At 40.5% G+C, this 22,754-nt stretch overlaps 1 long non-coding RNA gene across 2 annotated transcripts in view; it reads right to left on the bottom strand.

The window, feature by feature from the left end:
- Nucleotides 1-22,754, bottom strand: part of LOC113976853 — a 118,084-nt gene that overhangs the window by 54,949 nt on the left and 40,381 nt on the right. For both annotated transcript variants that reach the window (XR_003537178.1, XR_003537177.1), the window contains exon 3: nucleotides 2,246-2,295. This is a non-coding gene — a long non-coding RNA (uncharacterized LOC113976853). The remainder of the gene's footprint in view (nucleotides 1-2,245; nucleotides 2,296-22,754) is intronic.

Genomic DNA, 22,754 nt, shown 5'->3' with positions numbered 1-22,754 from the left:
TATGACAGAATGGTCTGGGTTGGAAGGACCTTCAAGACCATCCAGTTCCAACCCCCTGCCATGGGAAGGGACACCTTCCACTAGACCAAGTTGCTCCAAGCCCCATCCAACCTGGCCTTGACACTTCCAGGGATGGGGAGTCCACAACCTCTCTGGGCAACCATATCTGATGTTTGACTTGGAAAACACCACACAAGGAAAACAGCAGTAATTCACGAAGATACAAACTTTAAGATGATGGTATGTCATCTTTCCCTGAATCCCTCTCTAGCCTGGTTTTTTAACCTGGAATTCCAGCTGTGCAGAGAGTTTTGGTCAAAAACCCAACTCCCTTTTTTTTGCACACGTGGCATTCCAGTTGAACAACATAACGGATTGCCTTGGAGACCTAATACGTAGAACTCCTTAAGGACACTTGGCTGAATTCCTTTCTTACCTGCTCCCAGTAACTAATGCCCAATTTAAACAGCCTTTTCCAGGTGCCAGAAAGCCCCACAGGTTATGTAATGCCTGACCACCCTCCAGAAAGTGATGGATCAGGTATCACAACTTAACCATCCTCACATGCCTGAGAATTCATTAGATCACACTCTGCCCCAAGGACTGCACCATCCCCACCCTCATGTGCAAATGGATAAGGATATTATGGATGCCTTTGGTAATTTCATCGGTATTTTTAATGTGAATTTTGAGACAGACCTTTTTTTAAGTGGAAAGTCGCATCCCACAGCTTTTATTCTTTACCTGGCTTGGCATTTCTCCAAGTAATTTAGGATCTCTAACAGAAAAATCACTGTAAATTACCGGGAAATAAAACTGGACAACAGCAGTTCACCAGAACAAATGCTGGTGACTTCGTTATCGCTTCCAGCACTGACCACACGTATTGCAGGGAAAAAGTTGACCAGGTTAAAGACTTTTCCATTTCTATCTATGATCTCTCAGGGAATGTGCTAAGGAAACGGTCGCCCTACTGAATCATTTCAAGAATTTTACAGCCAAGATGATTTATTACCATAAAACAGGTCTTGGAAACAAGGACATTTGAGGAGACTCAATAGCTATTAAATCAGTGTGGAAAACATGATGCTGAAGGAATTGCAGATGCCTGACACATGTTCTACTACCCTGTTTTTTTTTAACACTGAGTGTCTATAAAAACCAAGTCTGCAGAATTACTTAAAACTTTTCAGACAAAGAAACACAGGTATAAATTAAAATGGCGTTCATATATAAGTAATAAAGAAATAACTAAAACACCCCACAAAGGCTGTTTGACAAACTGGAGTCACCAATAATTTCAAAACCTATGCGTTAAAAATATACTTATCGCTTAGTAAACAAGCTGAGACATTTTGCAGAGTTATAGATGTTTTAGAGTTGAGTCAACAATACATAGAAAACCTCACACCACCTTTTAATGAGTCCACTTGTTAGCTGGTGTGAAACCAAATTCAGAATCATCTTGGGTTTTGTTATTACAATTGCAATGTAGATGTTGTTGTCGCACAGAACACGCTCTGTTCAAGACAGTTAAAAGCATCTCTCTTTAAAATTTGCCATTGTCTACTATAAATAAATCAGAGAGATGATCTATGAGGCTTGCTATGCAAAACACCACGGAAAAACATGCTGCTTTCTTGACCAAAATGGAAAAAATTCTTGTGCTAAACCAGAGAACTACAGAATGGTCTGGGTTGGAATGGACCTTAAAGAGCATCTATAGTTCCATGGGCAGGGACACCTTCCACTAGACCAGGTTTCTCAAAACCCCATCAAACCATGAAGACTCACAATACTCAAGTAAATGTTTTTAATGTATTCCAAAATACTCAGTCAAAATACAGCAGCCTGAAAGGAAGGTTTAAGGTTTTCTTACACCAGCTGATACAAAGTTTTGGAGCCCAAAATCCCTTTCCAGCCCTTCCTGCCTCCAAACCTCTCCTCTCCACATCCTTGGACCACAGCAGCTACAACAGCAGTAATTTTGCAAGCACACAACCCAACCCTGAACTCCTTTATGCCTTGACACAGTGATGACAAGAGGAGAAAAGTGATCCACCTCATGCAACTTCACCCCGAGCCACGTGGCTCCAAACCAGGGAACTCAGGCAGTTCTACAAACTGCACTCACAGTCTGGAAAATGAGGAAAACTAATTGCCTTTTCAATTAAATGGATGTCTTGCAGAACAACTGACCTACAGTCTTACAAAAGAGGAAGATGAGCATCCTTCTTTGACTTACGTTTTGGATTGTCCTGGTTCACTTGTACAACTCAGCCACCGTTCCTTTTTCTGCAACACAAGAAAGAAGACAAATTCTGTTAAAAAAAAGAAAAAGTATTTACTTGAACTGAAGTTTCTCATTACATTGTTAATTAGTGCTTGAAGCTTACTGTTTGCTTTCAGTCAACGCTGGAAAATATTTCCCTCCTTCCTTTTCTGTTTCTCTGATTTTGATTGCCAGAGTATTTCTGCTACACGGCACAGCTCTATCAAGATGAACCGTGGAGACTGCCTGGTGATTAGAGCATAACACTGAAGAACTAGAAATAAATTCCAAAGCCTACTGCAGAGTTGACCAAAGAAAATTCTCGTAGCCACAGAGAAAATGAGTAAACATATAAAAAGAAAATATCTAATTGCTCAAAGATATCTTTGTAGTCTTGCTAGATCTGTGACTGCTTCTTGTTGGCCTTCAGCACCTAATTCAGAAAGGTGATGACTTGCCCTTGGTTTGGGGTCGTATCTGGTTGCCCAAAGTTTCAGGCACCGTAAAGCACTTCAGTGGGAGCTGAATATTGAAGGGGTTGGCCATTATGTCCTGCTTTGTACTTTGGATTACCTGTAGAAATAGAGTAGGTATATCCATACCTTACTGGGAATTGAAACAAAAAAAAATAAAGGCAAGCAACCAAAAAAACCACACACAAAAATCTCCTAAGTAGAGTTATGAGGGTATTGTCCTGAAAAAGAATGCTCTGATGCTACATTCTCTATTTAACCACATAATTAGTAAACTTCCAGCAGAAGCAGCAAAAAAATTCCTCATTCCCTTACTAGGCCAAGTAGCGACCTGGAAGAAGTACTTAAACCTCCATGAAGCACTGGTATGCTCCAGATAATGGAAAAACTAAGTAACTGGGGACGTACTGGAAAATGAAGCATAGAGACATCTCATCACTCAAGGTTAGGGCTGTTCTTCTTCTGCTGAAAATGGTAATTTTCAAGAAAAAAAAAAAGAGAGACTATTAAAAAAAAAAGAGAGAGAGATGGAAAGAGGAGGACACCGAGCAGAAAGAATTCTGGCTCTGCTTTGCAGCCAGGAAGGAATAACAAAGCAACAAGTAAATGCCAACATGGATTTGTCAAACTGCTTCACTCCCCTTCCCAAGAAGTTAGAAAGCCCTGGGATATGGAGATGGTGCAGTAATCAGTCACCTGAGTGTGGTAGTTTTAATGCCACGTCATACTGCTTTCCCCCAAATCAATAAAGGATCATAGAACTGGACGAAAAAACAAATCCAAAGAATAAAACTTAATTGTTCACTAAGTGATCACACAGATCTTGGCACGTGGCATCCAACCTCCAGCATCAGCAGAACCCCGATGCCTTCAGAAGGAAGACAATTATCTCATTAATTCATCAGATAACTACGCATGAGAAGTGTTTTCTTAATCTTGAGTCCTAAAATCTCAATATGAAATAAATACATGTGTCATTAGGGGGTATGAAATCATCGAACTCCTTTATAAGGGGCACCATTAAGCTATTTAATTTAGCACAACAATAGTGTTTTACAAAGTGTGTTTTTCACTAATGACCTGGCCACTATTTTTGTTATTTTTTTGCCTGTAAAATGCACAGCCAATATTTGTGGTTTTAAAAAAAAAAAAAAAAAAAGACGTTTCTTTCTCAAAATGTTGTGCAGGAAAAAAACAATCCAGAAAAAAATTAAGCTCAGAGTACAATCAAATATACAAGGGAAAACCACACAAGTACAGATTTCATCATCCTCCTCCAGATTTTAAATAGATCAACATATTTTGGAGATGGGTGTGATTTTATGCGAGCTGTGCCCCTTTAAAATTGGCAACTACATTTAATTCAGTGCCTTCTTATTCCAAATTCCAAACTCCAGTTGAAAATAGATCTCACAATGGAGTCCTACAGCTGAATATACTCTAGGAGAAAATTAATACTCTAATTTATTCCAAATTCATTTGCATGACAGTATATCATTAGTATATACAAAAAAATATGTATTATATCAACAGAGAAAAAATTCTGTGCAAACAGTGAAAGAAACTCGCATCCCACTAGCGAAATGAGCTTGAAACTTAAAGCACAAAGCTGTTCTATTTCTCTGAAAAACAAACACACCAAAAAAATTACCAAACAGAGCTGTTCAAGGTCCAGACCTTGAGTTTTTAAAATAACGTGTGATCTTAACAAACAACAAAGCAAATACGATTTCTTGCATACCAGGTATCTCCTAAATAGCTGAAAAGAGCCACGCAGACAAGCCAGGACAGACTAAAAATAACTGATGTAACAACTCGGGTACAGAGAGAGGTTTTCCTACCTCACTGATTAGTAACAAGTAGAAGAGGAAAGGAAACACACACTCACTTTATAACTCCATCAACCTTGTTGTCCTGGAAACAATTCTCCTACAAAAGAAGTACTTAACTACTAAAGCATCTTCTGCTACTACTTTTTGGTTTTTTTTTTCTTCCACCCCCTTCCCTCTCTGCAGTGCCCTTAATGTTTGATAAACAGCCAGTACCAAACCTATCTCGTAAAATGGCACAGAAATTGGATCTCTCGCTCCCAGAAGAAAATATATAATTCCATTTGAGTATGCAGCACTTAGTTCTGCACAAAGCCCAAGGAACAGACTGTAATTTTGTTGTTGCTGTTGTTGTTAAAATGACTTATTAACTGAACCTTTAATTTTAGAATACGTCATGCTGGTAAAAGGTACCCTCAGCATGTTTTTCCTGGGAGCAGAGCGAGAAATCTCAGACCGCAGAGCAGGCTCAGCCCTCCCTCGTAGGTGCTGAACAGCCCCAGCATGTACAGCCTGGAGCTCTGTACATAAAAACATTTGCTGCAAGGTTTCCTCTCTCCACCTGACCTACCACGAGCTTTGTCCTTGCACTGACCTCACCCAGAAAACTTAAATTAAGGACCAAGCTCTACCCTCAATATATATTCCCAAATACTCCATCAGCGAAATGTTTAATGCTTCCCCAAACATTTTCTGTTCAGCCTGAGTTTCCTGCTTGCCTGATTGTACTTGGAGTTGAACAGGTTAATGCCAACCCTGCCTGCAGGAAAGTTTATCCACGTGTAGCAGGACACAGACACTGAATGTGCCATGAAAACCAACACACATGGTATGGCTGGATCCCCTTTTTCAGGTCCAGGAAGGACTCCATACAGACGTTCCCAGGATAACAAACAGGACAGATACTCTTGCTGAAGGATGAACAAGGCAAGAGGACAACAGGACAACAGGAAATGGCCTCAAGTAGTGCCAAGGAAGGTTTAGACTGGATATCAGGTAAAACTTCTTCATGGAAAGAGTGGTCAAGCATCAACAGGCTGCCCAGGGAAGTGGTGGAGTCACCATTCCTGGAAGTGTCCAAAAAACACGTGGATATGGCACTTGAGGACATGGTTTGGGGGCGAACGTGGTGGTGCTTTCAAGCTGATGGTTGGACTTGGTGATCTTAGAAATCTTTTCCAACTCAAACCATCCTATGATTCCACACAAACCAGAAAACCTACTGGGTAAACTCAGCCTTATTCACATACCTGGGGTCAGAGTCCTCTCTTGCCACTGAATACCTCTGTGGGAGTATTTTGTGTCACAGACCACAAAAAAAAAATCCCTATTTCTGGTTTTATGGTTACTGTCTGTGTTTGGAAGGGAACAGAACTTCTTGGTAATGTGCACCACATTGCTGACCACAAAGAAATTAAAAAAAAAACCCTCCTCTTAAGAGCAGAATTTTTATTGTCTCATATTCCCCCAGAAAAGCCCTGGGATCAGAAGTCTTAGCAACTCCTGACTCGAAAGAAAAGAGCTCTAAGTAGGTTTCAGACCACAACTTTACACTCAGTAACTCTCCATACACTGCTCTTTTTCCTACACAGCCCATTTGGATCAGATACAGCGATTTGGCCTTACCTAAACTGTCCAAGCCACAGCAACAAATAAACTTATATAAATGCTTTTAAATTCTTGCTTTTTGAAGTATCGATGTCTGAAGAAATTTTGCCTCTGACCCTCTCAGTCAGCCTGCCTAAACATCCTGCTTTCCAGTAAAATGCCAGAGTCTGCACTGGTCTCAGATGGGAAAAATCACAATACACTGCTTTCAAATGAGACCTGTTAATTACCAAAATTATTCCCACAGCGAGTCCAAAGGGATTTTGGTTCCTTTAGACAATTACGCCCAGCAGTTTATTCAGTGTGGTATCTCTTATTTATTATCATCACTCTGCTAAAGAGGAGACCTGCATTTTCTCTTGACTCCCTCCAACTTCCAATGTATTTACAAGGTCTTTTCATGTCCCCTACTAATGTTGGTTATCCATGTCTTTTTACTTCAGATTTACATAATCCCTATCTAATTGTTTCCCAGAGAAGCTGTGGATGCCCCATCCTTGGAAGTGTTCAAGGCAAGGTTGGAAAGGGCTTGGAGCAACCTGGTCTAGTGGAAGGTGTCCCTGCCCATGAATAAGAATAAAATACGATAATTTTTAAGCTCCCTTCCAACCCAAATCATCCTATGATTCTAATATGCTTTTACATTAGTTTTAAATTGTATCCTTGTTTCTACTTTTCAAATTACTTAAATTTAATATACCAACATGATGCACACCTTTGTTTTCCCTTTTCTCTTGTGCTTTTACTCTAGACATTGTTAACCCTCAGGTCTCTATGTAGCCTCTGTACTCCTTTAAGTATCTTCTGGAGAGATCAGAGAATCATAAAATAGTTTGGGTTGAAAGGGACCTTACATATCAACCAGTTCCAACCCCCTGCCACGGGCAGGGACACCTTCCACTAGACCAGGACATCTGCTTAGCTGGTAAAATTAGCTGAAATCTCAATTAATTAAGATCTGAAGTAGCTACCAATAAACTACTATCACTAAGAGATCTGAAATCTCAACCTCACAGTCTTGAGCTGCCTCTGCAAAACGCCAGGGATCAGGATTTATAATTTCTCATCCCCTCCACTACGGATCCAGTTCCCTCAGCAGCATTTACTGCACAGGCTCAATAAACATTCCATGTGTCATCATGTAGGCAGTCAACATCTACAGAAGTCTGTCTTAACACGTCAAAAATCCAGGGATTTTCAGCATCCCATCCCTCATACCACGCATGAGAAAATTCAACAGCGGAGACAGAGAGGAGGAAGATATTTGGAAACTTGGTACGTGCATGTAAATTTAAGATTATGAAAATTGTGGTGCCTTACAGTAGCAGCACTGTTGCACGTGTTACAAACGCTGAATTCTGTCAAACTATTTCCAGCAAATGCATTTTTTCCCCCACCTCAGCACTAGAAATTCCCAATGTATAACATAAATCTTTATATTCCGCACTTTCTAGCTCGAAAAAGGACCAGTTTTACCAGCCAGCTTTTGGGAGTGTTTAGACCTTCTCTGGTGCACAAGCACACTGGATCTCAGGCTAAGAAAAACATTTCTTGTCCTAATTTTTTTCTTCTTATTTCAGGCAAATATTCCAAAGGCAAAGCTTCTGCCTTCTGCTGCCACCGAATACCAGTTGCTGCACAAGTAAAACAGAAGAAGGCTTAAACTAAGATTTTAAACCAGCTACTTTTCTTCTCTTAACTGTTTAGTTTTCAGTAGTTGAGTATGTTATGGGTGGGAAATTAAAGCCCAGGGTGATGCAACCACCATCACTGAGCAGGGCAGTGGCAACAACAGAAGGAAAACAACTTGCAGTATGGTATGAAAACCTGATATGGAGAGTAAAACAATATTAATAACTGAAAAAAACCCACCACCATAAAACAACTCCCTCTGAGGATGATTATTTTTAGTTTCAGGCAGTATTGTTACAAAATACCTAATAAAGTTGACACAAAGAACTTCTAAACCATTTATTAATTACTTGAGGCTATTTTTTCATTTTACTGCTTCGCTGCAATTTCCATTAACATATGAAATTATACCAGTTTTTTCCAAAGAGATATTTCCAGTGAAGTCAGTGTGGATTCAACAAGGCCAGGACCATCATATAAATAGAAATCAGAAAATAGTATTTCCATAAGAAACCGCTCAGGTTTATTGGATTAACAGGCACTTACAAGTGACTCACGCTGACACAGCCCATAGTAATCCAATCTATCTGTGATAAGAACAAATTCAAAGGAAATCTTAAATTTAGAAAATCACCTCTGTGAACGCTCACATAGTTGGTTTTATTGTATGAAATCACATTAAGTGTTCTCTCCAAATGGGAGGGCAAATAAATTAAAAGCTAAATTCTTGTAATTTTTTACACCATGAGTGTAGCATGTTCTTAAGAGTAGTAGCTGCCACACTGAGCATAATTAGAGCAGGATAATAGAGTCCTGTGTGGAACACAACAGTTTTCCTGTCCACGGTCCCAGGAGAACATGCTGTGCCAAAAGGAGTGGGAAGAAGAAAAGCCACCAACCCACTACAGTTTTCTTGGGGAAATTAAGATAGGTTGTTAGATCTGTGATGGTAATCATGCTTTTTTTTTCTGCCTTTACACTGGTTTTGGTTTCCACTTGGCATTTCTTGGGGAACTCTGACTTGTCTGCAGGGGATGTTACTAAATCTTAACATACACTGAGGTGTTCTGGCACAGCCAACTGAAGTATCAATGCTTTCCTGAAACCCTGAAGGATGCATTCACAGCTCTCACACCTCCTTTAAAACAGGGCAGCAAGCAGGGAGCTGAGACCGGCATGGAGCTTATTTCTATAAATACTTCTTTTGCAGCAATAAAAGAATTTGTTCTTTGACACAATACCTCTTAATATTGCCATGAATAGAAATGGTCTTTAAAAAGTGTATTATTACATATTAGAGAATCACAGAGTCATAGAACAGTTTGGGTTGGAAGGGACCTTAAGAATCATCTTATTCCAACCCCCTGCCATGGGCAAGGACTCCTTCCACTAGACCACGTTGCTCCAAGTCCCATCCAACCTGGCCTTGGACACTTCCAGGGACGGGGCAGCCACAGCTCCTCTGGGCAACCTGTGCCAGGGCCTCAGCACCCTCACAGGGAAGGATTTCTTCCTGATATCTAATCGAAATCTGCCCTCTTTTTATATGAAAAGAAAGTTGCCAATATAAGGAAAGGCGACACTGGCCAGAGCGAGGGGTCACGCATTGAGGACCTGGAACTGGACTGTTATCTTTATCACCAATTACTGTAAACCTTTTCATTAAACTCTACTTTCTGTCAGGATATTTGAAAGCCACATATCTTCTGCCATCCCTAAAGCAGAGACACTGCTCCATACTCAAAGAGCTGTAAATCACTGAGCACACAGATGAAAACTCATTTGTAGGAACCAGCTGCACACTACTGGGGCCAACAAAAGCTTATCAAATATAGCTTTCAAGGCTGAAGTGACTTATTTAGAGAACTGCTGTGCTGCTCTCACCTGTAGCACCCAGTTTAGTTAGCTCAAAGATAACAGTACATACCAAGCACATCGTAAGCAGGAGGCTTTAATTTTTTATGGACTTCTTCCTTCAGGCATACACACCCCTTCTAAACAAATTCCCATTAATGGCTATGCTACAATCCTAAAAAGCAGTATGTTATAGCCTTGGGCTAACTAGAGTGAGCTATGTTGAAGCTGCAATCACAGTTAAAATTTGGTGTATTACTTTCACCACAATAAAGATACTCCCTCAGAGAGCCTCTTCATAGTGCAATATTTTAAAAAAGCTCACCATATCCTGCACCTCCTGTGAATCTGGTCATGACAGCCTGGGGTCTTGCCCAAGGACACTCAGAATGAAGGTCAAAAATCAACCAGTAGTCAAAAAACATGGATTACATGAAAGATTTTTAATGTACTCCACCCAGGGATGCAGACTTAGCACGAAGGAGTGCAGAGCAGATGAGAATTCAAATGGCAAAGTGCAGGGGGACAAGGCACAATTTGGTCTGTCTGAAAGACAAGCTTAAAAATACCATTTTCTGTCACAATGAATTGGGTTTTCGAAGTGTGACCTCCCTGCCCTCATGCATTTTTTCAGATTTGTTTTTCGGAGAAATTCCAGCCTCTCCATTACAGTAAAATGCTGTAAAAATTTTCAAATAGCTAGATTTTGTGCTAACCCTAATTCATAATCATTCTGGCCTTGCAACCATGGTGTGAAATTCACTGAGCTCGACAGCTGGGAAGAGGGGGGTGTGAAGAGTGGGGGTGGTGTTGTGTTGTTTTGGTTTTTTTTATTATTATTGCACTTCTGGTGTTCAACCCTTCCACTCTATATGAAATCCATATTCAGAAGTCTGTAAGGACGAAGAAGATGCTTTTACTTACAGCTATTTGGTCAGATTCTAAAAGCATCTGCACCTTCATTTGCAATGAATGAATTCATCTCCCTTCAAATTTACTTTGGTGACCAAAATATGTATTTCCAGCCTGCAGCCCTGACTTAGATAAAAAGTTGTGCTGCTCAGGAAATTGGGGTTTTTTTGGTCCAGACAAGAATTTCTATAATAATTTTTATCCCTTCAAAACCCTCTAAAAGACACCTACTGAGAAGTGCTTTATAATGAAACCTATAAAGAACATTGCCTGAGCTCACAGCATTGGTACAAAATTAAACCTTAACTCAAGTTCTAGGAAAGAATCACCAGTTTTTCACGTAAACTTGTGGTGAGTTTTCATTGAAGCCCTCAAACCCTACCCATCCATGCCCAAATTCTGTACTTCATTTCCTATCCTAAATCAGTCATAACAGCAAGATGGTTTTGCTCTGTCATTTTAAGATCTCGGTCAAACCCAACACTAAGCACAATTCTGGATGCTGGAACTTGGCTGTGGACTGAAAAAAAAAACAACCAACATTGAGAAAATCTATGAAATTTAGTCTGGTTTTACTACCTAAATGGGCACTGGGCTCAGCACTTCATCAGAAAACACAAGCAGTCATGGATTTATTGGTTCCAATGCTCTTGATACATGTTGGATCATCATCACAAGGTGTGCAAACTCACACTGCATTATTCAGATTGGAAAAGACCACCAAGATCAGAGAGTCCAGCATTGCCAAGGCCACCACTAACCCATGTCCACAAGTGCCACATCTACGCATCTTTTAAATCCCTCCAGGGATGGTGACTCCACCACTGCCCTGGGCAGCTGTGCCAGTGCTTGACAACCGTTTGGCAAATAAATTTTCCCTAATATCCAAACTAAATTCCCCCTCCAGTCCACTTCCTCCTGTCCTATCACTTACTGGGGAAAAAAGACCAACACAACCTACCGACAACTGCTTTATAACACAAGCACGTCAGGAAGTCAAACTCTCGCTTAATTTCTTATGCAACTATCTGTCAACTTTTTATTACTTTTCCCCAAAATTCTTCTACTCTTCACAATACTTTAAAGGTCATTAGTCCCCACGCATCCCAAGGACTATGAAAAGCAACACTGGGCTGTTTCATGGATCATCTCCCAAGTTAACACGCTCCAAGGCACACAACGTCATCGTCCTTCTGCCTCCGTAATATTGTCTTTAGGCAGGTACAAGTTGTCTCAGCGAGAAAACATTACCTTGTGAGTGTCCTATTAAAAAAGATTAATCTGTTCAACACCTGATGATTCACTCACCCACATGTTAAAAGTCCACACAAAAATGACTCATTCTGTCCGTAAGAATATTCACCTGGGATACCCAAGTCCCCTCATCTTTTCCAGAGCTGGTAACACCTTTCTTATGCAAAGTAAGAGGATGGCAGGCTTTCCTATTAGAGCATGGGTGACATGAAGGAACAACAGACATGGGATTGGGCCCTGGTAATTTTATAAACAATCTACATAATAATTACAAAAACACTTTAGAGTTGAGTTTGTAGATAACTGAAGAGGAAACAGTAACACTCCATAGTGAGCTGAGGGTCAAAGACAACTGATTTTAAGCCTAAACAAATCAGAAATCACTCATTTTTGAAGGAATTCAGGCTACTCCTCCGTGACTTGGACACTTTCTACCCACAGAAGGGCTCAGAAGGAATTGTACTGAATCATCCTGGTACGAACGGCCAGTGCAGGGCAAAACCATATTAAGGGCTTGGCTGAATGACATCACCCTTCAGCGTCCGTGCAACAAATCAAGCTGAATTCTAGGCTAGAACTTCATGTCCAGTTCTGATACCCACACTGAGAAGAAGCCAAAGTACTGGCAAGGGTTCAGAGGAAGAGCTCAGAAAAGAGTGGGTCTGGCTGGGACACAGACTCCGCGACGCCAGGCCAAACACGTCCTTTATTAAGGAGATGAGTCCGTGACCTTGTTTTCATAGGTACTTTGTGAATATGACAAATAACAAACAACCCTGCAATCCCTGGAGAGAAAGGCACAGCAAGATATTACAGCTGGGAGCCAAACAAGCTCCAATTTGAAATAACTTGTCACTTTTTAGCAACAGAGCTGATAAATATTTACCATTACCTGGTGTTTTAGGACCGAAGAGCTTCTAACAGCCCTCCAAGATGCACTTCTGTGGAAAAATTCTTATCTTCTACAGAAAGCCAGCCAAGGTTACAGGCCTGGTATACACACAAATCTAAAAATTCCACAGAATCACAGAAGGGTTTGGGATGGAAGGGACCTTAAAGATCATCCAGTTCCCACCCCCTGCCATGGGCAGGGACACCTTCCACTAGACCACGTTGCTCCAAGCCCTGTCCAACCTGACCTTGAACACTTCCAAGGATGGGGCAGCCACAGCTTTTCTGGGCAACCTGTGCCAGGGCCTCACCACCCTCAGAATAAAGAATTTCTTCCTAATATCTTATCTAAATCTGATCTTTCAGCTTAAAGCCATTCCCCCTTTTCCTAACACTGCTTGCCCTTTACTAAATGTTAGCTATGGAAACTGAAAACTGCACTGAAGTTAATTTTCATGTTTAATTTTATTGTTACTGCTATGTAATGCTTACTGCTGTGTGGTCCCTCAAGATCAACTGTGTTCTTCTGCCTCAAAAGAAACATTTTAAAGATGGTTTTTCCCCTTGGTAAACTTACCTGAAAAACTACAAGCATGGAAATTACCTGATTTTTTTTGCACCTCGTTACTTCAGGAAGTAACACAGAAGATAGAGAAAAGAAAGAGAATCTAAGACCTTAATTTAGGGTAGACATAAATAGTTACTCAGATTGTGTATTATTAGAATATGATGAGAATTTATGTAAAAGGACACTAGTTTAGCCAAAAAAGCAATTAACAGAAGTGACCAAAGACATGTTTGCTGCTTTCATGACACAAGTCCCTCTTTTCAGCCCTTCTATCATCCAAACACTTTTTATTGCCATCCCTTCTGCAGCTCCTGAACCTGAATTTTTGACTGAAGTTTAGATAGTAGGTGGAGGAACCAAAGTGGACAGCACAGCCAGTTCAGTAATCCAGGAAAAGATAAGGCTTTTAAAAAGCACATGTTAGACCTCCATGGGTGGCTGTGCCAGCCTGCACAGAGCCCATCACTGACACCTTGCTCCGAGCATTCCAAGAGGGAGCGGGAACAAAGGGAATGAACTGACCACAAACGTGCCCTGAGAAATGAAGAACATCAGAAGAAATACTCCAAGGAAGACACAAAAAGTAAAGTAAATAAGCTCTGAACTTTTTTCTAATTCTGTATTTAAAAAAAAAAATAAAATTAGACCGAATAAGGCATAACTGACTCATTTTTAATTCTGAGTCATCCCGAATCTGTGGATTCCTGTGTCAGACTCTCTGTGCCCTGAAGAAGGTAACAGAATATGGTAATTTCTAATCTACTTAAGAATCAGGAAATTCTCACAGCAGGCAAGAGTAGCAGGCCACCATTTTCCCTTTATACTGAAAAAAAAAAATTTAATCAAGCTCTCTCTATTGAATATAGTAAGAGCCTTGAACAGAGTGGGTAAAATAAGGCACGCTGCTTCACAGGAGAAAAGCAGGGAAAGTCCTTCCCTGGCTTGTCCCATTAGAACTTTGAGAAAACAAATAAAAAAATCTCTTGACAGCAGTAAGAAATCAGGGCAAACTCCTTCACACAGGCGTGTGCTGGGGCCTGTGTAAAACAGCATAAAACCCATGTCCTAAATAGTACCAGTTCTGCTCCTGATGCCACGAGGCAACAACTCCTCACCTTCTTCTCACACTTCCATTTCATTCCATTTTAATATTCTTCTAAATCAAAGACATTGTTTTTATGTAATAATTGCCAGTGTGTCATTTACTCCACGGTACTCGAGTTTTAACTCCTTGTGGATGCAATCCTAGCAAAATAAAAGCATTTCAGGAGCTTGGAATCCTAGAATTTCTGGGGAAATTATCACAGAAGTATTTAGCACAGTGGTTCTAAATCTATTAATTTTATGAGAAGATTTCAACTGCTCAGCATTTTTCTTAAAATTCTTGTTCCCAGAAATACCAAGTTACATAAGAATCTCAGATGCCAATAATGAAACATTTTCTAGTCTCCAAGGTAGCACAGAAATGCCAGAAATTTGTCTGACATTCCTCCCCCTTCCAAAAAAAAAAAACCAGAAGGCACGCAAAAAAAGAACTCAAAGTGTTATAAATAAAAGTCTCATTAATTATCAATTATTGAAATACTAGTGGCCTATTTGTGCCTGAATACTTGGTCAGGAATGTTGTTAATGGCTTCCACGAATTCCTGTCAGGTCTCCTCTATCCAAGGAAAGAAAAAGAAGAAAAGAAAAGCCCCAAAAAAACAAAGAAAAAAGAAAAAGTACTACTTTGCATCACAGTTTTCCAGCCTTTTCAAGATTGCAAGTATTTGATGTTGTTATTAAAATGAATATCTATGGCTTTAATGAAACACATCAGTTTTCTCCTGAGATCAAGGCACCAACCACTATGGAATCAGCACATGGAATAAAATCAGCAGGAGCACTTCCCCATCAATGACAGCAACAAACAGCTCTGTTAATTTATTGCTCATTATTATTCATTATGACTCTAGCTCAAAACAACTTTCAGAAGAGTAGCTGGGAGACTTCGCATTTTTCCTTAGCAAATATCTACATAAAATATAAAAATGAGGCATCCAAACTATCTGTTCTCAATTAAAGAACGTGTTTATACAGTCCACAAATTCTCATAAAATACACAAGCAGATTAAAAAAGATTAACACACACATTGAGAAGTCCAAATCCTACGTAACACTTAAATATTCATGCCTTAAAAGTTATTGTAAGTAAAGAGCAGAAATAAAGGCCACTGTGAAACTATGGCTGTAGTTCTGGAAGTTACCAGAGGGCTGGATGTCCAATGCATTATCCAAGGTTCCTGAGTTGCTTACAAAATTTGCCTTGTGACTATTTGCTACAGGAGAAACACTGGCACCAAGTCACTTGTTACTGCCCCTGTATTAGGACAAAAAAATTGGAGTTTTTTCTCTCTCCCTCTCAAGCCCTTCATCCTCATTTTAGACCCAAAGCCTCCAAAATGTTTTACACAAGCATGGGGGAAAACAAACTTCAGGTCTTTTGTAGAATGAAAAGGGGATCCAAAATGGATCCCTCTGCAGAATTAAAGCCTAAAACTGCAGTTCTGCTCATTTATATTTTAATCCAGTTCGTGTGCTGGTATTACAGCAGCATATGGCAGTGTGTGTTTCAGTTGGAAGAGCTTCAGGGAAGAGAAGCAGCATCATTCTAAAAAACTGCTTATATACCAAATCAAGCTTTTTTTCAAGTGAGTTACACTGAAGTCTTTAGGACGCTCATCCTCTTCTACCAACTCAAAAACCCCTCCATATCGAGCACCAAGTCTCCTTTGCACAATTATCTTTAGACTGCTCAGCTTTTTATGTCAGAACACCAAGAAATAACAACTATGAAGGAAGCCTAAGTTCTCTGTTTACAACAATGATGATAAAAACAATATAAGATCTTACTACTTGCTGTTTGGAATTATTCCAGCAACTAAGAGACTCTGGATAAATCTCACCTCACTTCAAAAATCAGATATCCAGAAGAGATTAATCTTAATCCAGTGGGATTAGATGGGATACCACCTTTCACAGTGCAAGCTGGGTGAAGCCCTGGATTCCAGGGGAACCAGAGCTCTGGAGATCTGCAGAGATGGTATTTGCATTACGAACATGAAAGGGAGTTACCGTAAACCAGACACATGTTGTACCACTGCCAACACCTCAGCAGAACCTGAAATCCTGCTTCAGCTGTCTAAAATAGACAACACTAGAAACATCACTCCTGAAATAACCTCAGGACCTTACAGAAGGTGAAAACAGACAACTTGAAGGAAACAAACCCTCTGAGAAACACCAACCTGATCATTCCCTGACTGCTGAGCAGTCCTGCCTCACACTTAAACCAGTACAGAGGTTTTTTTCAGGCCTCAGTATCAACAAATCTTTACCATTGATTTCACGGGTCGTTCCCTTGAGAAATGCTCAGCAACTGAAATACAAGTTACGGTATCCCAAGGAAATTGAAATATCTCCCTGAAATTTGTGCATGAACCCTCATTTCAAACCAGTTGTATCCCAAGTACCCTGCTTAGCCCTCATCTGTGGAGCAGACAACTCCACCAGTGAGTATTCTCCCAAACCACAAGAATTTTGTGTTAATTTTCCCTAATTCTTGGCAGACATTAACTGAAAACACCCCTCGTCCTCTCCATCCTGACACCATCCATGAACATTTGTATTCAATCCACGCTCATTTGACGGGAACAAATAAACAGTGAGCTCTCAGCATCCTTCAGTCCTCCAGAAAAATATTGTCTTTCCTCAAATTAATGTAACAACAAGGGATCAGTGAATGTCACTGTTGAAGCAAACACCTGCTCTAAGATTTGGTGGGCAGGAGAGCACTTCAAACCTGCTAAAACCGAGATCAGCCACCACTCAGTTGAAATAAACCCCAGCCCTGCATTATGTAATCTACATAGTTTTTAGACCAGTCTGCATTTTTGCAGAGCCAAAAACTCAAGAAGCTAAAGACAGAACAAAAGGGAACAGAAAGAGTTCATCGACCTCAGTCTAGAGGCTGCTTACGAGTCTGAGTTTGCAGAGTTAACACAGGACTGTCCACTCACCCACACAAACCTGAGCACTGCAATCTCAGAACATCAAGGGTAAAGCACCACAAAATTTCCAGCGAGTCAGATCAGTCATTTGGATGAACAACCACTAACAACTAATAGGTTAAAAGATCCACTTCAGGGCTGGGGCTGGGTTTTCCTTTTTTTGGTAGTGTATGAGTAAGTCCAGACACAAACTCATCTTAAAAACTCAAAACCAGCTCAACTGATGTTGCCACTGACCACACAGAACTATCAGAAAGTGGTAACACATAAATTAAATCTGACCTTTAAAGACAGATTCATCTCACTCAAGTTCTTCTGCTGAATATGTTGGGGTTTTTTTCCTCATTTCACAGAATCACAGAATGGTTTGAGTTGGAAGGGACCTTAAAGTTCATCTCATTTCAACCTCCCTGCCATGGGCAGGGACACCGTCCACCACCCCAGGTTGCTCCAAGCCCCATCCAACCTGGCCTTGGACACTTCCAGGGATGGGGCAGCCACAGCTTCTCTGGGCAACCTGTGCCAGGGCCTCACCAATGTCACAGGAAAGATTTTTTTTCCTAATTTCTAATCTAAATCTACTCTCTGTCAGTTTGAAGCCATTCCCCCTTGTCCTGTCACCACATGCTCTTGGAAATAGTCTCTGAAATGGAATATATACTGCTAGAAATGCAATATCTGATCCCATCTCTAGGTTGCAGATTTTTCACTTATTCATTTACTTTTAAGGGTGAGGGAAAACAGGCAAAACTACCAACCACCCAAGTCAAACAAAGCTGTTCTTGCAATCAACGTTACCTTTACATTATCTTTACATTTAATTTTAAACTCCACTCTCATTTTATCCTTTTAGGTCACCCACAAAACTACAACTCTTTTTCACCCAAAGAGACTCTGTAAGCCTTCTCCTTGCTTTTAACCAAGCCACAGTGATCCAGATGCTCCTTCTTAAGCATCACATTGACTGACTAAAACTCTCTACATGTGAAAACATTTACCAGTTCAAACGACTGAAATACCAGGGTGGGATTTAATTCACTCGATTTCAAGTGTGTACATGGGTCTATAAGCATTTTGGGTGCCTAGATAAGGCAGACAGCAGCTCATCTGACCACACAGAAGTAGTGACAGTAGGATAAACCAAACTGCTAATTCAGCTTCACTGGCTGGGAGAGCATCCACCACTGCGCTTTAGCCTGGTGCTATTTTGGATAGTGCAGAATACTCCATAAGGATGAGAGCCACAAATCCATATGGAGGAATTTTCTGGTAGGATCCACATTACATCATCTGACGGATTTGACTATCTCAAAATACATGGAAGTTCATGAAGAGCAAACCTTCCTCCAACAAAAGCACAGTAAGAAAGACACAAAACCAAGCTGGAAGAGCTTCCCAGTTACAGCCTGAAGTGGAAGATAAACCAACCAATGCCCCATCCCTGGAAGTCTTCAAGGCTTGGTCTAGTGGAAGGTGTCCCTGCCCATGGCAGAGGGTTGAAATAAGATATTTTAAAGGTCCCTTCCAAAAGGTCCCTTCCAACCCAAACCATTCTACCACGAAGGCAGATGAGAGAGTTATCAGTGTCAAACCTCACCTCTTGAGATTAAGGTGGCCAAACTGTAGGATTTTGGAGACAGATAAATTCTCGGTGTAGTCACTGTGATGTAAAAACTGCATTTTTAAGATACCATTAATTACCACTTCTCCAAACAACTCCGAAAACCCACAAGAGCAGAAAGACTTGCCCCAATCCTGACCTGTCTACAGGATCTTCATGGCTGAAAAGTGGCTGCATTACTGATTACAAATCACTCAAGTTCAGTATTTGAAACAGTAGTTTTCTCTATTTTTAGTTGTGAAACTAAAAAAAAAAGCCCTGCTTGAGCAGGAGGGTTGGACCAGACGACCTTCATCAGGTCCTTTCTAACCTCAAGCATTCTGAGATTAAGAAACAAGGAAGCTTCTTTAAATAAAACTAAAAAGAACAGGCAAAAAGGTGAAGGTTTTTAGGGGCTGACAGCTTGCTAAACACCCCATATTGCATAAGAACAGAGTAAGTGCAACTTCAAAAAAAAATTAAATAAAAAACCACATTAGGAAAGCATGTCCTTCTAAAAGAGAAGTCATACAAGGATGCCAGGAAAAAAAATAAAAACTTCAACAAACTAAATGCAAAATTATAGTATTTCAGGTTTAAAAAAAGAAACAATATCAAGAACTGATGTGCTAAGAGAAAATTTTATCAAATACAGAAGAAGGATGAAGTTTATCACAAAGTCTTATGAGAAAGAAAATAGGGGACAAAAAGGTAAAAATTCAACAGGACAAAGTCGTGGGGAGGGGGAAAAACTCAGAAGTCCTTCTTTACCATGTGAAAACCCAAATGAATTCACTGTTCAGTACATAAAGTTTAGAGAACTTCCAGCACTGCCTACGGAGCAGACGAGGAAAGAGGATCCTCCCTGGGCAGCTGAGAACTGTCACTGCCAAAGCCCACCAGGAATGACACATCCAGGAGCACGTGTACCCAGCCAGACTTCTGAGGAAACCAAAACACTAAAAATACCAACTGATGGACTGCAATATGCAGGTCACAGACATGAGGGCTCTGAAAGTGCTCCAATTAACTGGATACTGGGATTCCCAGAAACTCCCAGAAACTGAGCAAGCTCTTAAAGAAAATTCAGCTGTAGTCCAGCAAGGAGGGAGGTCTTATTATTGACATGCTCATAATTGACATGTAAGAACATATCCACTTATACACACACATGCACAAAAGCAGAGTCCTGTACAGATCCGGAGTTAAACCTCTCTTATTTAGCTGAACAATAAATTATGCTGAAAGGCCACACTCTGAGGTCACGGGTCTATTAAAGGTAAACCAGCAAGTGCATTAAAGCAGTTATCATCAGTCTTTTTGTCCAACTAGTTATTATACAGTGTGACTGGGAGAGAAAACAGAAGATGAAATTCAAGTAGATTAATTCCCTGCATTTTGGGGAAAAAAAAATCAGGCAACTCCACACAGAAAATGATGGGTTCTAAATTAGTTTTTTCTGATTAGGGGAGACCTTGAGTTACTGTAGATAGCTTTGTGAAAATACAGTTTTCACAGGGGTTGATAACAGGAGCAGCAAAAAAGCAAACAGAATTTCAGGAGTAATTAGGAAAGGAACAGAGGGGGTAAGAGGAAGCAGCAGTGGGACACTGGGACACTGCAGCACATTCATATCCAACTCTGCAGAGTATTGGTCTCCTATCTTAGAAAAGGAGGTAACACACCAGGGTATGGAACAGCGAAGACGAGACTTGAAAGAGCAGCTCCACACGAGGAGGGATGAAATCAAGCAAAATTCCAAAAGAAGGGACTGAAGAGAGATCAGATACAGAAGCATCACCCAAGCAAGAGACAGAAGTATCCCACAAACACCTTTGAAACATGAAGCCTTTTTCACAAGGTGAATACACAACCTGTGCACTTCTCAACCCTAGGACACCGGGGACAACAAAGTGTGTTCCCACTGGACAAGTCCATGGAGGCAAACACGGAGCTGTGACACAGCCTATGGTTCAGGATTCCCCAAACCCAGGTTGCTGGAAGGACGTGTGACTCTGCCGTGGGAAGCAGAACTACATTCCCTGTTCTTGGACACTTCCCTAAGCTGCAGCTACAGGCTACCATGAGAATTATTATTTTATGCTACAGGTCCTTCAGATCTGGCTCAGTTACGTATTACAAGTTTGCTATATTAATGTCAGAAAACAAGAAAAAGTAACAGTTCTACTGTGAAGGCAATTTCCTACATTAAATCATCTAAAACCTGTATGTATTTATGATTGTGGAGATTTATTCAATTGCTTAATTTACCTTACTCAACATTATTTTCTACACACTGCCAATGCAGAGAGTGATAAACCAGCAAGTTCCAACCAAGCTGATTTTGAGACTAAAAACTCATAAGAGGAAAAAGGTTGTGAACAAAGCAGGTCTGGCCCTTTTGAATATTAAATATCATCCTCAGTCATCTAAAGACGAGAATTCCTTCCCCTCCCTATCTTTCAAAGGTGAAATTACAAATAATGCAGCCCTGGAACAGGCTGCCCTGGGAAGTGGTGGAGTCAACATCCCTGGAAGTGTTCAAAAAACGTGGCTGTGGCACCTGAGGACATGGTTTAGTGGTGAATATGGTGGTGGTGCTGGGTTGATGCAACTGGACTTCGTGATCTTAAAAGGTCTTTTCCGACTTCAGTGATTCTGTGATGAAGGATGACACTGTATCTTATATATGAAATTATCCATTCCTACTAAATATTTTACAATTACTCCAGATTTTTAAGTGTACCAAAACAACACAGTGATTTTACTACAAATTCAGCTGTGCCACGTGCTGCAGCGGGCAAACCCACTCTCTGCTTTTGGCAGGACTTGGTGCCATTTCAGCTCTTCTCTCCATGAGGATCTGAGCTGGGATCTGTTCCCAGCACTGTTCAATGAATTCATAAATGACATGAAAAGGGCTCAACAGTGAGATGACAACATCTGTTGATGATACTGAAGTTGTTCGCAGTAGCAAAAAGCAGTAAATGAGTGGGAAAAACTGAAAAAGGACTGTGGGTACATTACTGACTGGACAATAAAATATACATCAATGAAATTCAGGAGGAATCTCCATGAAATTAAGTTTGAAATAGGATGACTGGAGGTGGGGAAAGTGGTTCTACCTCATGTAGAGGTCAGCAGGATCCAAACTGACTCAACCCTTGGAGCAGGCTGAGCTCTAGAAAACTGTGATTGTCATGGAGAGAGGATGTATGAATTATTTAAGTCACTTCCAGTGCAAGAAGCAGATTTTTTTATGGAATTCTGGTTCTAAACTAAACAAAAGAATATGGTTCCTCACTGAACAAGCTGCCATGTTCGGTAGGCTGGAGAACCACAGAGTTTTACAGCTCCTAATACTTCTCATTAACGAATTCCAAAAGACAAGTCCAGCAATCATTGTAAAAAAAGAAATCTAGCTCAGTAAATCCCTGTGCTACAGATGTCTGGATAATGAAGAGTGTGCAGAAGGAGGATTCTACTCTCATTCTGTTCTTGTGTTCCTCAAAAACCCACCCGTGGCCATGGATGGAGAGAAATCAGTGCTCTGGATGAGTGTACAAGAAGAGCTGCTCTCCTACTCTTACCTTCACTACCTCTCTGTCAGTCATTTTCTCTGTCACAGGTATAATATCCCAAAGGACTGTTACAGTGTCAGCATCTCTTCCTTGCCTGTTATAAATATCACAACACAGATCACATCATCCAGTTTCACACCATGAAGGGGGAGCTCTAAACAGGCTAATACCAACAAGTCTACTGCTAAAAAATCCCCCAAACATTTTATTAGCTATTTCACTGATTTCAAA

The sequence above is a fragment of the Neopelma chrysocephalum genome, unplaced genomic scaffold, assembly GCF_003984885.1.
Source record: "Neopelma chrysocephalum unplaced genomic scaffold, ASM398488v2 Primary Assembly neopelma1_187, whole genome shotgun sequence".
In the NCBI taxonomy this organism is placed as follows: Eukaryota; Metazoa; Chordata; class Aves; order Passeriformes; family Pipridae; genus Neopelma; species Neopelma chrysocephalum.
The sequence above is the reverse complement of the archived record's forward strand: the minus strand, read 5'-3'. Positions and strand labels throughout refer to the sequence as shown.